The 14,203-nt window shown below is 39.0% G+C and overlaps 1 protein-coding gene across 1 annotated transcript in view; it reads left to right on the plus strand.

Annotated features, from left to right (window-relative positions):
• CCDC141 (coiled-coil domain containing 141) overlaps positions 1-14,203 on the plus strand; it is a 230,846-nt gene that overhangs the window by 142,621 nt on the left and 74,022 nt on the right. The window lies entirely within an intron of this gene.

A 14,203-nucleotide genomic window follows, 5' to 3' on the forward strand; every position in this document is an offset into this window, starting at 1 on the left:
GAACAGATATTGGCTAGGAACAAATAAAGACAGGGCTTACGTTTTGACAGAGAGGGACAGAAAGATTTGTGCACATGGGTTAAGCCCAGTTATTCATCTTCCATATCCACAGTCTCCTTGAAACCCAAAGCCATACAGTTTGTGGAGCAAGGAAATAAATGCAGTATGGGAAAATTATTTTATCTGTTTAAATCCCTTGTTCTCTTCTCTTTTCGATGTGCTTAAAAATGTTCATTTAGTGAATTTGAGTTTGGGGAATTCTTTTTTTCAGAAGACAGTCTGAATCCAGACAGATGTATTTGATCCAGGGCCTGTGATGGTTGCTGTGGGATCACACAAAACCAAGATTAGGAATGATCCATGGTCTTCCAGCAGAAGCCAGAAAGCTGAAGGGCAATTGAGTATCCCCATTGAAAAACTAACAGGTGTAGCTCTTGTTTCTTTACTTTAGCTCCAAGAGATCCCTGCTGGCACAGTGGGTGAGTACTCAGCTGCTAACCAAAAGGTTGGTGGTTCAAACCCACCAGCCACTTCGTGGGAGAAAGATGTGGCAGTCTGCTTCTATAAAGATTACAGCCTTGGAAACCCTATGGAGCAGTTCTACCCTGCTCCGTAGGGTTGCTATGAGTTGGAATCAACTCCATGACAACAGGTGTTTTTTCTTTTCTTTTCTTTTTTACTTTAGCTCCAGGTCATGCATCAGGTAATGGTGGTGTCCACTTGACTCCGGAAGACCCAGCACACTCCTGTCTTGGTCCAAAGTATGGTTACTGCACTTCCTCTCTTACCACCCCTGCTAAAGGTCCAGTTTTCCAGGACCAAATGTCTGGACCGTGGAGAAGATATTCTATGGGGTGGCCTCAGGGTTTGTTTGGTTCCCCTTCCCCAAGCTATGGTCTGGAAGTAACCTTTCAGGATAAGCTGGTGCAATTGCAAGGCTCACCTTTCTTGTTTTCTCCTCTCTCAAAATTCACAGCCCTGTGCGAGGTGTTGCTAAATGTCTGAAAACCATTGTTTCATATATTTTGTCTATTTTTCTAGTGGTTTAAGGCAGGAGAATAAAGCCAGTTCCTGCTTCAGTTTTGTGTTTAGATCTTGGAGTTAGAAAGATAATCACAATTTATTACTGCTAAACTTTTTCCTATTTGCTGTAATTAGTAATGATTTATCTTTAACACTTAAATTTAAGAGAATAATTAGTTTTATTTTTACATACATTGTAGCTTTGAGATTTTAGTAACTGTTTTTGGCCATCCATTTTGTAATGATAGGTGTGTTTATTTACTTAGCTAGTCTCATTGTTTTGCTCTGTGTAGTCTTAATTTTTACATATATATTGTTTTTCAGAGGGTTGTCTATAGTTCTGGACTTCAGGCTTTAGATTGGGTCTTCATAGAATAAGCAATAATTAAGTTCCATTTCAGGAAACCTGAATTAATGGTTAGGTAACTGGATTAAAAAAAAATAGTAATGGTAATTAGCAGTATGGTTTCTGTCAACATCCAGGATGTATAAATATTCATAGTAGTTCAGAGGTGTTGGGTTGCCTTGAGATTTCACAATACTTACACATCAATATTACTTCCATTTTACAGAGAGCACCGTAGGAAGAAAGAAGTGATTACGTGGTAAAGGACATTTTTGATTAGGAGGATAGGTGTTGAAAGAAATCCATAAATAACCGAATTGAAATGCATTAGAATCTCAGTTGCAAACTAGAGCCACACAGCTGCTGACCTCAGTCATTCCATTTGGGACTTGCTTCCCTTCCTTATCTAATGATTCATGTGTTCAGCAGTGTGGGTCACCACCATGTGAGAGAACTAGAACCTGTGAAGGAGATTTCTGGTTGCAGCCAGATGGAGTGACTGTGGGGTTTAGAGTGATGGCAGTGGAGATAAATGTAAATTCCAACAGAGGAAAGTGCATGTTATTGAACATCAAGATGGCTTCTGAGACTTCTGAGTGTAAGCCATCCTATTAGGAAACAAAACGCTAAGGTTCCCATCACCAAACGTCTGAAAGCTGAAGTGGCTAAGAAATTTTAGGCTTTGTATCGAAGGAGGGGATTTATTTAATGCATTCTGAGGGGCAAAATAAGGCCATGACTTTTAAACTTCTCAGAGTCTTAGTTTACTCATCTGTAAAATGGAGATAATACATTTTGTAATTTTTTTTAAGTTGAAAACGATAGCACCACTCTTAGCATGTAGGGAGTGCGCCATCAACAATTAGTACTTCACTTTTCTTTTTCACCTTCTAAACAGACAGCTTTAAAAGCAAAATACAAAGAATCACACGATAGTTTCAAATGATTACAATAGAGTCAGCTGCACCAAGTTGCTGTATTCCTTAACTGAGGAAGGTATTTGAAATAGGAATGATGAGCATTTATATTAAAATAGTGCAGTGTCTATATGAGTCAGAATCGACCTGACAGCAATGGATTAGCAAAAGGCAGAATTTTAAGACTGAGGCAGGTAGCAATATTGTTGCAGGACAAGGCTTCCCAGCTTGGGACTAAGCCTTGCCTAGGTTCTTATCTTCTTCTGACCAAGAATGATCCGGAGAGGCTCAGAGGTTCCACACAAACAAAGGTTTATTAGTGACAGAAAGAAGGTAAAGAGGCTCCTGACGGAGAGATAGAGAGGGGTTTCCACCGAAGCCAGCCTCCAGTCTCTCATGAATAATGGATTTCCTAGGGTTTGTAAAAGGTTTTCTTCATTCATTAGTTGGGTGGGGATTTCCAGGAGAAGGGAGGGGTTATGAAAATCAAATGCACAAGCAGTTGGAATTCAAGATGGATTTCCTCACAGAGGTTGTTGGAACTAAGATGGAGTCTGTCGTGAGGGCTGCTGGGGTGTGGAACAAGACATATTCTGGGATGTTGCACATGCGTGATGTCTCTAGATCCTGGTTCAAGTCCCAGCAAGGGATCCCTGCTCATGATTATCTCATGTGGAAGGTCATTCATAGGTTACCTTATTTTTACTGCGCGTGCTCTTCACCTGGTGGGGTACTTGAAAAACAACTCCGGAGGGTTATCGGTAATTTGTAGCTGGTCAAACATGTAGGAATAGGAAATATGGCCCCTTATCTAAGCGCGTAGTTTGTTAGTCACAAGTAGTCCTTGAGTGCCACCAGTAAAAGTTGTATGGTGGTCTGCAAAATGGTGGTCTGCAGTTAGGTTTAAATTCCAAGAATACTGAGTCAGAGGCTATTTAATTATAGCCAGCCTGATCTCTTGCCTGTCTTAATATCAGAGGCCTTTAATCTGATTATTTTTCCTTTAGTCAAAAAAAAAAAAAGCCCTAAGAAGTTCACATTTATTTGAGATGATGCTTCTTCAGTTAATCCGAGATCTTTGTCACTGTTGTTCTGTAATTACTACCTTAGTCGGAATAGGCCCATTCTTTCCTTACACAGAAATCAAGCACATTTGAAATTCTAGCAGCCTCACAATTTTTTTTTTTTTTTCACAATATAGTGGTTATTGACATGTTTCTTGGCCTTTCCTATTTCCTGTCTGTAATCCCTTAATTTTGAGTCATTGTTTTTTGGCTTCTTAGAGGATAACAATAACATTTTTCCACTTCATATAACCTAAACATACTTTAATTTGAAAGACATTTTACTGCATTCATTTGCACTTAGTTATAATGCAAGTTGCCTGTAATAGTATGTGACAATGGTCAAACTTAGAATTACAGTGAAACTGGAAGCTCACAGCTCCCAGTTCTCCTCACCTCTTCCTGGGCCTTGCTTGGCATCATCCTTGAGCCCTGTTATTAATACAGAACAAAGGTGGCCTGCAGTCATGCAGAATCCTGCCATTTATTAAGCCACAGGAAGCTGCTGGTGTTGGAAGTGCTGGATTTGGAGCCCCGTGTGAGGATGGAATTTTCCATAATTTGACAATAATGAGGGCTCTTTTTTTTTCCTTCAGTGCAGTTAGCGATTCAGTGGAGCTCAAAAGCATACAGATACTTGTAGTACCATGCTATCTTCTGAAGTAATCATTTGCCTCTCCCGTTTGCTAAAATTTCCTTAGGCTATACAAGCAAACTTGTAATCAGTATTGACTCATTTTCTATCCTTGCTTGAAAGACTGTACCAGTTTTCACTCTGATTTATCATGATGGTTTTAAGCTTATAAACTTCATGCTGACTGTTTTTGCTTTGGTATATCTTTAAGTATTGTTTATGGTCCAATATTTATTATTACTTTCTTAATTCTAGTTCTTCATATTTTCATATTTTACAGAGAAATAAAAACAGAAGTCATTGGGATTTTGCTTTCTCTTCCCATGATTTTCATTTATATTGGCTACCACTACTTTCCTTGGTCGAGATTGTGGATGGTAATCTTAAGTCAGATTCATTCACTCATTTACTTATTCATTCCAAAACTATTTATTGATTGTCTGTTGTGTCTGAGATACTCCCAAACATCTAATCGGATAGGCAAAGTGTCTGCTCACACGCTGCTTATGGTGGGGAAAAGTAGTCAACCAACGAGTAATTCAATAAATGATGTCATCGTGTTCAGCAGTGAGTATGAAAAAATGTAAAAGTGAAATGGGATAGAGTGACTAGGGTGAGGGGACCACTGTAGACATCATAGTCAGGGAACGGTTCTTTAAGAAGATCCGCCAAGCAAGTATCTGGAAGTCCACCAGGCTGAGCAACAGCAGGCACCAGTGTGGTTGGAACAGAGGGCACTAAGGGAGGAAGGGTGTAAGACAAGATCAAAAAGTTAAGTGTAAGCCAGACTGTGTTCAAATACGCATTAGCAGTGATAGCAAACATTTGTGTGCTTTGTACACATTAGCAAATTTAATTCTCAACTACCTTGTGATATGGGCACTGTTATTATCATTGTCCTTATTTTGCAGATAAGGAAACTGAAACACAGAAAGGTTTTTATTCACACAGGTAGTAAGTGGTAGAGTGAGTCTTTGAATCCAGGTCTGAACCGCTATGTTAGGTTGCTAGCTCTGTCTACTCCTTTCATTTAACTTTTTTCAGTAACAAGGAGCCTGACCACTTAGTGAACATGAGTTCTTTTTCATTCTGGTGCACCTGAATTGGAGTCCATCTGTCTTGTGATTTCAACTCCAGTCTCAATTCTCTGTGAAGTTTTACTTTAAGATCATTTCACAAAATTATTGAACCTACATATTAACATCTCATAAGACATGTCAACACCAGGCCTCACATAGAGATCAGTCAAGAACACTTAAACCTGGCCCTGACTCTCCAGAACCTCACTAACTTCCAGTCAGGGAACTATCCCTTGCAGGAGTGTGCTTCAGGCTCCAAGGGAGCCATGAAGACAGTGGGCGTTGGGGCCACCTCTTCAGAGAAGGGAGACATAATCCAGCTTCTGTGGTCAGGAGAGATGGAGTGAAGGAGTGGGATCCGAGAGGGCTGTGAACAGTTGTTGAACTTGATAGACTAAGATGGGAAAAGGGTCCAGATCTTTGGACTAAGAAGAATAAAATCTAATACTTTATAATACTTCCTTTGAGTTCCTTTGTATTTGTCAGGTGTGTCTCGTGGCTTATCTTTTCGTTCAGTGCTGCTCTGAATTATTCCTTGGTCTGTTTCACTTGTGGCAATGTCGTCTCCTATTCCAGAATCTGCCAACCTTGAGGGCTGAAGCCAGGCAGGAAACCTCTTTTATGTTTCCTTAATATTTCAAATCAATCCAACTACTGTGTAAGTACTAAGTTTTTTTTTTAACTTAGTACTTACACAGTAGTTGGATTGATTTGAAATATTAATGGGCTGGTATAACATTAAACGGAACCCTTTAAAAAAAAAAGCGGGGGGGAGCCTCTAACACAGTGAAAATACTTATCTTAGTTATCTAGCACTGCTATAACAGAAATGTCACAAGTGGGTGGCTTAACAACCAGAAATTTATTTTTTCACAGTTTAGGAGGCTGGAAGTCTGAATTCAGGGCGCCCGCTCTAGGGGAAGGCTTTCTGTCCTTGTTGGCTCTGGGGTGAGATCCTTGTCTCTTTCCAGCTTCAGCTCCTCTGTTACTTGGTGATCTTCATGTGGCCTGGCATTTATCTTCCCCCATCTCTACTTGCTTGCTTCCTTGTGTGCCCAGTCTGCTTTTATATTTCAAAAGAGATTGACTTAAAACACATCCTACAGTAATACTGCCTCATTTACATAACAAAGAAGCCTGTTTCCAAATGGGATTATAACCACAGGTTATATTTTTGGGGGACACAATTCAGTGCATAACAATACTAAAATATTTTAATGGAAAACAAAGAATAGCAATCTTTACCCCCCAAACAAAATAAAACAAAGAAACAGAATATTCCTTTCCTAATAGATTCATTTATGATTATGTTTTATAAGAACTGTACCAATCATTTAAGAACTTAAAATAACATTTTTTTTTTAAAGATTGATGATGTATTTAGATGGTAAATGTCAGATACTGAAATTTAGAAAATTACAAAGTTGAGGTCTTATGACAGTGTTAACTCAGCTTCTTTCCAAATATTTTCATGTCTATATTAAGACATTCTTTTTAGAGGTTAAGTAAATGTCATAACTGCAATCTAGGCCTGTTAACATTGTTAGGTTTTTATCATTTCTGGAACTTTTGGTATGAAAGACAATCAAATTTTATAGTTTCCATTAAATCTAGGAGTATCTGGGTTAGGTTCCTATAAGGTAGGAGTTACTCACTCTGTGAATGTGTTAATTTATGATGCTGATCTGCCTTCTAACAAGGACCTAGAAGTAAGAAGGGCGCCAGCTCTAGGGCAAGGCTTTCTGTCCTTGTTGGCTCTGGGGTGAGATCCTTGTCTCTTTCCAGCTTCAGCTCCTCTGTTACTTGCTGATCTTCATGTGGCCTGGCATTTATCTTCCCCCATCTCTGCTTGATTCCTTCCTTGTGTGCTCAATCTGCTCTTTTGTATTTCAAAAGAGATTGACTTAAAACACATCCTATACTAATACTGCCTCATTTACATGACAAAGAAAGATCTGGAACCCAGAGCCTACAGAGGAAACCTGACTGAAGGGCAGAAATCTCAGTCTGTAGGTGATGAAGGAGGAGCTCTCTCAAATTCAAAGGTTTAGGAGGAAAACACACCAACACAGGAGAGGTGAGTGAACATATTTATGAACAGTATGCTCATCACAGTACTATTTATACTAGTGCATTCTGAAAGCCACCTGAATATTCCCCCAAATATGGAAATGTTGGAATAGCTTAAGGGCTAAACACATAATGAAATATTCTAAAAAGCCAGATAAAAATGGTGCTCTTGAAAAAATATTTAAAAACATAGCCATTATCCTCACAATATATTTTCAAGGGGTTAAAAGTAGGATTTGAATTGTGCATATGGCATAATACCAACTTTGGGTTGTGGGGAAGACTGCAGAGGAAAGCTTTTTGGAAGGAACATATTGAAACATTTTTATATTATCCAAATTATCTCAAATGAGAGTATTTATCTGTTTAGCTCTTGTGCCCTTTTTATCTGAGGATTTATGTGATAAATCATGAAAACTTTTCAGCACTTCGCTCTTTAAATATTGCTTTTCTGCTCTTCTCTCTTTTATAACTTCTGCTAGAAAAGTGTTGGAACCTCTCAGCCTGTTTTTCAGTTTTCTTCTCTTTCATGTTTTTTATCTCTCTGGCTCTTTGCATTGCATTCTGAGTGAATCCCTTAGGCTAATTTTCTCTTCTGTTAATTTTCCCTTGTGTTCATTCATTGGTGTTTTTCGGTTTTAATAACTATATTGGTTTCACCTCTAGAATTTTATACTAACTCTTTTGTGTTTTATTTCTGACAGTTTTTTCCCCACAGTTTCTTGTTTTTTATTATTATTATTATGGATCCTAGGTATATTTACTTTAAAGTCATTTTCAGTTTTCCCTACTTATCTTCCCTTCAGCTAGAGTATATTTATCTCTTGTGTTGAGTTTCTTATCATTGATTTTCCTCGTCTTGATATTTTGGGTTACACTCTTAACTTGAGTGAGAAGTCTTCATTGTTTGCCTTTCTTTTGCTTGTTTTGTTCTGTCCTCTTTGCTCTTTCCCCTTTAGCAGCTTAGCAAGGACCTCCATCTGGACTCACAGGGCCTCCAGTCCAGAGCTAGTCTTCTTTTGTTCAGAGTCACACAAGCTGCCATGAAATATTATAGCTCTCAGGATGCATTTAGGAAACCAGGGGAGGAGGGGGGGCTTACTGTGGTTCCTGACTGCCCTGCTATGGCCTATGTCTGATTCAGCGGCCTCCCATTAGCAGTTGGCTGTAGAGTTTTTTAAACTCCTTTACAAGTGAGGAGAATGCTATCCCTGTTGCTAATTTCAGATAGAATTCCAGCTATGGTTCCTTTCATGTAGGACATGTTTTGATCTCTATGGCCTCATAGGAATGGTACTTCCAACCACCTATACCTGTCCAGACCAGGGCCCAAGAGGCCTACTGCTTCGGCTGCATTTAACAATTTGTATTTCTTCATTGTTGAAAGTATGTAAATGATGTATATGTGTGTGTGAGCGTGTGTATGCATGCACATGCGCACGCACTAGTGTATGATATTTTTGTCTGGTGGGGAGAGATTCTCAGTATGTATAACTTAAATCAGAAAAAAAAAATTGTTGTGAAAACATATGCATTTCACTTGTACAGTATAAATGGCACTTTTTCAAAGTAGGGATGCAAACTAGAGCGCCGCCGTTGGTTCCTACAAAATAAAGAAGATTGTAAACATAAAGGAAACCACTATTTGGGTCCCTGTTAAAAAAAGAAGTGATTTTTAAAGATAAGGAAGATTTTTTTTTTCCATTTATGAAGTATAATTTGTCCGTAGACAGAAAAATATGATCAGCTGATTCCTTCTGATGAGACAGAGTAACCTGTCAAGTGCGTGCCATCTGGTTCAGCTCCCAATCCAGATGGGCTGCCAATAGTAATTTATGAAAGGTTTGAAAACAACTTGCTGTTTTCCGGAAAGTATCATTAGAACACATTAACATTGGGATTTGTTCCCCTCCCCCAGCCCTGATTGTGACAGATGCAAAAATAGGGCAACTGTTCCCATATAGCAAGTAGGACAGTCTGTTTTTGAGCCACAAGTCAACGTGTCTCTGCTCTTTGGGGAAAAGTAAATCAGTCATTTTCTTCCTCCTCCTCTTTCCTCTACTAGATCAATGAGTAAGGGAGAAAATGCTCCCATTATGGAATTTCTAACAAATATCTGAAGAAGCCTTCACAGTCTGTCATTTCTGAGCATCTATAATGGTTGGAAAAGTCAAAATCTACGTTAGGAATAATCCGACGTAGCTTATACGCCACAGAACAGGCACCGCCTCATCTTTTCTCGTAAAGAAAGCCCCAAAGGTCAATCAGTATTTTCAATGCAAATTATAGAACCACAGATTGTTAGAGCTAGACCACTACCCCCCAAATCAAGCAGCAGATGAGTAGTGTTGCTTCAGAATCAGACCAGACTGACAGGGCATGACGCTATGGTTCAACCAAGTTTTCGTTACCTACCTTTAGTCCTTGTCCCATCACTTAATATGACTGCAAAGTATTAAGATTCATTCCTGGGTGACTTGTGGAATTCTATTAATTTATTTTCAGTTCATGTAAAGAATTGCCGGCAGGGAGTGAGGTCATATCTTTCCTTTGATCAAACCATCTGCTTTTCAGGCTCTGATGAAATTACCAGTGTGCATGCTGTACATGCTTAAAAATGTTTTAGAATGTTCAAAAGACAAGTCCTTAATCAGCTTATGAAGTGTCTAACTGAAAATGATGGCAACAGGGCTGTTTGTTACCTGCAGTGTTGGTTTTCCCTGAGGCGTGGAGGGGGCCGGGAGGGCTCTGGGACAGGAGTGTGATGGGTATAGTCCAGTTGGGAATCCGGGAAACAGAAGAGATCACTGTCCTTTCTTTGACATAGACATTGAGGATATAAACAAACAAAAAAACCAAACCTGTTGTGGTGGAGATGATTCTAACTCATAGCAACCCTGTAGAACAGAGTAGAGCTGCCCCATAGGGTTTCCAAGGAATGTCTGGTGAATTCAAACTGTTGAGCTTTTGGTTAGCAGCCAAGCTTTAACCACTGCACCGTGGTTAAAAGCACTTGGCTGCTAACTGAAATGTCAGCAGTTCAAACCCACCAGCTGTTCCGCAGGAGAAAGATGTGGCAGTCAGCTTCTGTAAAGATTTACAGCCTTGGAATCCCTGTGGGTCAGTTCTATTCTGTCCAACAGGGTCTCTACGAGATGGAATCGACTAGAAGACAATAGGTTTTATTGATCTTAGGGTGAGCAAAATGAGCCTCACACTGAGGGCCTAAGCCACAAGTAAGAGTGCAGTGCACACTGGACAGCAATAAGTAATAATGCACAGCTGTTAACAAAATACTGCTTGATCCTGTACCATCCTTAGAATCATTGCTGTGTTTGAGCCCGTTGTTGCAGCCACTGTGTCAGTCCATCTCGTTGAGGGTCTTCCTCATTTTTGCTGACCCTCTATTTTACCAAACATGGTGTCCTTCTCCAGGGACTGATCCCTCCTGGTAACATGTCCAAAGTATGTGAGACAAGTGTCACCATTCTCACTTCTAAGGGATATTCTGACTGAACTTCTTCCAAGGCAGATTTGTTCATTCTTCTGGCAGTCCATGGTATGGTCAGTATTTTTCACCAGCACAGTAATTCAAAGGCATCAGTTCTTCTTGGATCTTCCTTATTCATTATCCAGCTTTCACATGCAATGAGGGGATTAAAAATACCACAGCTTGTATCAGATGCACCTTCATCCTTAAGGTGACGTCTTTGCATTTTAATACTTTAAAGAGGCCTTTTGCAGCAGATTTGCCCAAAGCAATATGTCCTCTGATTTGTTGACTGCTGCTTCCATGGGCATTGATTGTGGATCCAAGTAAAATGAAATCTTTCACCACTTCAGTATTTTCTCCATTTATCATGATGTTGCTTCTCTGTCCAGTTCTGAGGATTTTTCTTTATGTTAAGGTGTAATCCGTGCTGAAGGCTGTAGACTTTGATCTTCACAGCAGAACAAGGCAATTCACTCTGTCCAGTCTTTAAATACAGCAGGGAAGTATCAGTTTAACCAAACTAAAAATGATAAACTTGCTCACCAGATAGGAAATTAGGTAGTCTTTGGGTAGTCTAAAATCTCCTTAAGTGAAGAAAATGTGAAGTCATCATTATTTGAAAACTAGTGGACACTCGTGACTTTTTAATATAGTAACTGTGTAGATCTTCTCGTTTCTTAAATCCACATCTTACCTTCCCATAAATATGGATCAAAGAGTATATTTATTTAATTTGAAAACGTGCATTGATCTCTTACTGGTCACAGGACTGTGTGCTACTGTAAGAAGGAATAGAATAGAATGAATGAACAGAATGCCATTTTTTTCCTTAAAGAATTTACAATGCAGTAGGTACATAAGACAAAACACAAATTACCACGAAACAAGAATCTCCTGTATCATTGAGGAGTTGAACATGGATGGGCCTTCCAAAGACAGAGAGATCCTGTGTGCTTGGTTGTGATTCATCTAAATGAAAGATGAATGTTGCTAAAGAACAATGGTTTTATGGAAAGAATGCTTGAATTTGGTTTTATTTCCCCATTTCTGTTTTCAGTGCTGGACACTCGAGGTATGTAATTTTAATAAGGCGCCAGGCCCCTCTAGTGGCCACTTCACAAACTACAGACAGACATTGCCTTACCTGGAGAAGCCAGCCAATTTCAAAAGACTGTCCTGTTTCTCTGATAGCATCAACACTCAACCCAAGGGAATAAGAAGCTTTAGAGTAAAACACTACCCATCCCCCTGTCATGCTGTTTCACAGATCCATAGAAAGTACTGTGAGGGTTGTAAAGAATGTTGACTCTGGGATCAGATGAACAGGTTCAAATCCTGGCTCTCCCACTTAATTAATAAACCTATGACCTTGGCAAGTTAATTAGCCTCTGTGTTTTCCAGTTTGCTCATCTGTAAAATGCAGATAATAATTATATCATGCTCACAGGTGTGATCAGAATTAGAAGCAAGACTATGTAAAACATTAAGTGATGTCATAGTAAGTGCTCAACAATTTTATTAGTAGTAGTAATGGTTTTTTTTTTTGAAACCCTGGTGGTGTAGTGGTTAAGTACTACAGCTCCTAACCAAGAGGTTGGCAGTTCGAATCCGCCAGGTGCTCCTTGGAAACTCCATGGGGCAGTCCTACTCTGTCCTGTAGGGTCGCTATGAGTCGGAATCGACTCAATGGCAGTGGGTTAATAGTTTTTTTAATAGTTAAAAACTGAAGTCTTGTTTATGACTCCTGAAATTCGAGTAGAAAAGTGTTCTGAAAACTAAGATTTAAAATAAATTCAGTAAACAATTATTAAATATAATACATGTATGGATTTGGAAATCGAAGAGGTATGACTTTAAATCCCTGCTTTGCTGCTTCCTAACTGTGTGTCTCTGGGCAAATTATCTTGCCTCAGAAGCTTCAGTTTCTTCAGATAAAAATTGCAGTTAATGACACCTACCATTAAAAGTTATTTTAAGAATTATATGAAATAACACATGTAATGGACTGAAAGTACTTGTTACAGTAATTCATTAAATAGTAACTATTTAATGAAATATTATGTAACATTCTATGCAAACATATGCAAAGTTATGAGAAGCGTAAGTCCACAGTCCATTATTTTCCATGGCAGTGTACATCTAAGTGACAGTTCCAGAAGAGGGAGTGCTTTATCTGTGAATGGCCAAAGAGGAGGCTGGATTCCATCTGAAGATTGAGTCAGAGCACCATAATTAAGACAAAACAGGGATTCAAGTGGGTAATTTGGGAGGGGATGGGGATGCTAGAGCAAGTCTGGGTCAAAGTAATGGGTAGGTCTGACCTCTCAATGGAGACATCACAGCTGGGACTTAAGGTTAAGCCCAAAAAGCTGGTCGACAGCCCTGTTTTTTTTTAAAGGCCACAGAGTAAAAAGAGTAACAAACAGGCACCAAGAGGCTTGGCTGGACTTGGTTACTGAGGATTGGTTTCCCTAGGACTCTTCGAAGTCTATGTTCGCCTCCCAGCTATACCTCCTTGGGTCAGGGAAGGCGCTATTCCAAGGTTAGTGAGTAAAATGTCATCTGACTGCAGTAGATGCAGAGAGCATTCTGGGTAGAACCACATTCAGGCAACTCAGAGGTGGGAGTATTTTTCATCTTGGTCGATGCAGTTTTTTTTTTTTTTTTATATATCAAATTGTATCTTTCTGAATTTTATTAATCATTTCTAAATTCCTTTTATTGTAGTAAGGGGCCTTTCTGCCATTTCCAGCAATATTTCTTTCCAGCACGTTTATGTATTTCACAAATTTTGTTCTGTATACCTTCTTTCCACAGTGCCACTTTATCTTTCCTCATTGCAGGTTTCCGTATTCTACAAAAAACATGGAACCTGTAGTATGTAGGACCACTAAGCTTTTACGTGCCTTTTTAGCATATAATGTCTCAAAGTCTAAAACTCGATTAAAGTACCATTAGTACTACTAATGCACAGCTTTTGCAGACTTTGTGAAATTAGTGTAATAAGAGTCATTTCTAGAACTTCCTGGCTTCTTGATTACACTCTTCACTGTTCCTGAGTATTAAAATGGAAGCCTAATAGTTTTAAGTATACCACAGAACATTATGTGTCAAGGATAAGATTTCCCACAGTGATTTTATTTTTCCCCAATTAAATTTGTCTGGGACGCCAGTGGTACCCATAGGATGCACCTGAGTCCCAGGCACATTTAAGAAACCAGAGAATTCTCAAGCTGACTGATGAACTTTCATCTCTTAAGCAGCCTCTTTGTCATTCCAATGAGGTGTTTTACGTCTCAGTCATTTGGGATCTTGCCCTCCTTTCATTACTAATTAAACTCTTTTTTACAGAGTCATAAATTAATAATTTGAGGTAAAATTACTGAAATGTGTACCTCATTCTACAATCTTTTTAAACTCTGGACAATTAAATTTAAGAGTTATTGTGTTACTCTTTATTAGTATTTGAAGAAAATGACTGAGGAAAAATTAAAGATTTCAGCTTGATAAATAGCACAGGCTCTGTTTGAGAGTTACGTTGAATTAAATTAAAAAATGATCAGTCCATCAGCAACCT

The sequence above is a fragment of the Loxodonta africana genome, chromosome 6 (assembly GCF_030014295.1).
Source record: "Loxodonta africana isolate mLoxAfr1 chromosome 6, mLoxAfr1.hap2, whole genome shotgun sequence".
Lineage (NCBI taxonomy): Eukaryota > Metazoa > Chordata > Mammalia > Proboscidea > Elephantidae > Loxodonta > Loxodonta africana.